This window comes from Dreissena polymorpha, chromosome 3 (genome assembly GCF_020536995.1).
Source record: "Dreissena polymorpha isolate Duluth1 chromosome 3, UMN_Dpol_1.0, whole genome shotgun sequence".
NCBI lineage: Eukaryota > Metazoa > Mollusca > Bivalvia > Myida > Dreissenidae > Dreissena > Dreissena polymorpha.
The window spans coordinates 34665679-34669173 of record NC_068357.1 but is presented as its reverse complement, the minus strand read 5'-3'; the positions used below and the strand labels follow the sequence as shown (position 1 = coordinate 34669173).

The window sequence follows — 3495 nt, the reverse complement described above, 5'->3', positions numbered from 1 at the left end:
TTTGGAAACTTTTTTATTTTTATTGTATACACCAATTGCTCGAGGATCAGCAAAATTGTGTAAACATATATAACATATCACAAGTTATGGGGGAATTACATGATATGGGATTCAAATAGATTCAAATATTGAAAATAAGATTAACGTTTTAGTCTCCGTTATTTTTTAAACTTATCCTACTGAAATATATACTTTTCCAGATAATTACAAGCTGATTGTTGGTTTTTCTGTGGCGGGCGGTCTTCTATTCGCTATTGGAATTATAACGGCAATATGTATTGTGGTCAAACGGAAGGCAAGGAACGCCAACAAACAAATCGACAGGCAGGATAATCGGTATATATATTTAATGCACATGAATTTGTTTTTGCTTGTTGTTTTATTTGAACTTTAACATCTCTGGCATTTTAATACAGTTTGGCAAGATTTGAATACATTTTGAAATTGTTAGCAAACGAAATGAAACATCGAAAGTAGTATTGGTTTTTAAAAATGTCGAAGATGGTAATTCGGTTGTTTTTATATTTTCAGTACAAACACATTGTGAATAAAAACCTGGACCGTTATATAGGTCACGAGATTATGATTTAACTTGTATCGGAAATCGTTTACACTAAACATAAACTTAGTTGCGATAGTTGAAAAACTAATACTGTAGGGATGATACCAGTTTTCATGATAATTAGACGACATATGTTATTATATTAATACATGTTATATATTAAGATCTGATCGACAACGTGAGACGATGTTTTGGAGATCGCCATTCATGAAAGACAGCATTGGAAGTACGTATGTTTCTTAAAGTGTTTGGTACATGTACTTACTGACTATTGCAATTAAACGAATACCATTACAGTTTAAAATAATTGACGTATGACATTAATTTATCTTTATTGCACAAACTGTCAAAATAATTGAATGTTAACATTAATTGCATTTTCCAATTACATCTGCGATGTTTTATGTATATGTTTATGGTCGTTGCATTAATATTTTTTAACTTGGTCTCAAATATGTGATTCTGTATTTCCGACGATACAGTATGTAAGAATTTACAAATGAATTATCGTTTAATGTGTTTGCGTGATACATAACGAATGATAATCATTGATTTTAAATGTATGTAAGAATGCTTTGCTTGGATTTTCGATTAAGACTGGTATACATTGAAATTGATTGTGTATTAATAGGTGAACCAGACGCTCATCGGTATAGAACATGGCGATCCATAGCTCTTGGATTTAGCCAGAAGTCCGCTAGGGTATAAGTTAATTAAATTTTATACTTGCATATGTTCCACTTGCTTTTGCATGTGTATTCCATGAATTATTTTGCAAACAACTCTACCAATGCTTTGTTATTTTGAAAACATTCAGTAATTTGTTTTCAGATTCCGAGATTGGTTTCTAACGCTCTGCAAGATACTACTGAATCGGACGAAAAAGAACAAAGGCCGAGAAGAAAGCACAAATAAGAATACTTATTTTACTACCGATTTCCTGTGTATTATATTTCCATCGCATCTTCGAGTACAAATAACGCAAACCATATACACTTAATTTTGTTTTATATACATTATTTATTATTTTTTACACTTTTGTATACATTGACTATGTTATTTATGTATTGTGCCTGCCTTGTTCGTTAGTGTGGTTATATAGAGCTATACATTATTCTTACAACTAATTTTTAAATGGCATACAAGTATAATGTTTGATAATACAAGGCGAAGAAAAACGGTTTTGTTTCAATGAAATGATGTTTGTTCATACTGTTTGGCAAGAACTCGTTCCAGGCGGTATTTGACGTTCAATTCGATATTTAACATTTATTATGCTAAATGTGATTAATATATATATATGATCTGGCACGAGTTGTCATATCATACCATATTTATTAAACGAGATCAGGAATTTTGTTAGTAAGCGAGCCTTTAGCGAGCTTACTAACGAATTTCCTGGACGAGTTTAATAAAATATGGTATGATATGACAACAAATGTCAGATCTTTGTTATCACAAGTTTTTAAATGAGCAAATTTAATAAATATTTACGCAAACATAATGATAAATCCCGATTGTTGTTTATATTTCGTGACGTCATTTGACGCATTGCTGCAAAAAACCAAAGACCTAGATAACACAGATTGGAATCTCTCGTCTCCGCTATTGCGATATGCGATAATATCTATCGGCGGACGCGGGTCACGTGACATTGATTTTGGAGATGCCGGTGTACCTGTAGATTATTCCCTGTTCCAGCTGCTGTCGGCCATTTTCTTATAAAGCAAACAATTATTCTTCGTAATTAGTCGTTAATATTTGATGTCGTAGGGTATTCTGAGCATGATCTGGTTAGTTTATATTATTTTGATATTGTTATTAACAATATTAATGTGTTAATTAGTGTTTTTAGCGCTCGGTTGTCAGTTTGCAGAGCAATGAATGCCTGAAAGCGCAACGTTACGAACTTTACGTAGTGAGCAAAGTCGGTCTCCGAAAAAAGACATATTGAATATTTTGTGTGTGATTAGAAATAAGTATTTATTTTCTGCCTTGATAATTCTTTAGGTTTTGGTAGTTATTATTCTTATTAATTATTAATTTATCGGAATTTGAAAGAGAACACTGGATTCGTTCATTTTCGATAATTTTTGAAAAATTGAAAGGCCCGAAGCATTTTTCTATAAACTTCTTCATTAAGCATCACATATTGATAACGTAAGATTTTTATGCTAGGTGAGATGTTAATCTATGTATGATTTATAAAAAGTAGACAAAGATGAGGTATTTTAAAGGATTTTGCCTTTGTACAATTTGTACTATTTATACTGTTATTTCATTCAATCAAGTGGTTTGTATTTTGTTGAAACACTTTTCTATTTTATTTCTCATCCCATATATTTGAAGTAAGATTTTTATGCTAGGCAAGATGTTAATCTAAGTATAGATTTACACAAACTACAAGAAAATATTCAATTTAAAGGATTTGGCCTTATACAATGTTGGTACAATTTTAAGCTCTTTTCTTCTGTTGTACAATATTGCTGTCAAACGTGTTTTTGTTCTTATTGATAAACTTTTTCATTTTTCATCCCAAATCGATTAAGTCAGATTGTTATGCTTGGTGATATGTAATTCTAGGTATGATTAATAAAAAGTAGACGAAAATAAGTCATTTTAAAGGATTTTGCCTTTGTACATTTTGTACAATTTTATACTGTTATTTCAATCAATAATTTTTCACACCTGTCGCCAAAGTGGTTTGTTTCTTTGTGAAAACTTTTCCATTTCTCATCCCATATCGTTGAAGTAAGATTTTTATGCTAGGCAATATGTTTATCTAAGTATAGATTTAAACAAACTACAAGAAAATATTCAATTTAAAGGATTTGGCCTTATACAATGTTGGTACAATTTTAAGCTCTTTTCTTCTGTTGTACAAGATAGCTGTCAAACGTGTTTTTGTTCTTTTTGATAAACTTTTTCATCCC

At 30.8% G+C, this 3495-nt stretch overlaps 1 long non-coding RNA gene across 1 annotated transcript; it reads left to right on the top strand.

Annotated features, from left to right (window-relative positions):
- The first annotated feature begins 241 nt into the window (after window positions 1-241).
- LOC127872859 (uncharacterized) lies at window positions 242-1636 on the top strand. Its single transcript, XR_008045819.1, has 4 exons — window positions 242-336; window positions 727-788; window positions 1194-1264; window positions 1394-1636. It is a non-coding gene; the product is annotated as an uncharacterized LOC127872859 (long non-coding RNA).
- Window positions 1637-3495: the final 1859 nt, after the last annotated feature.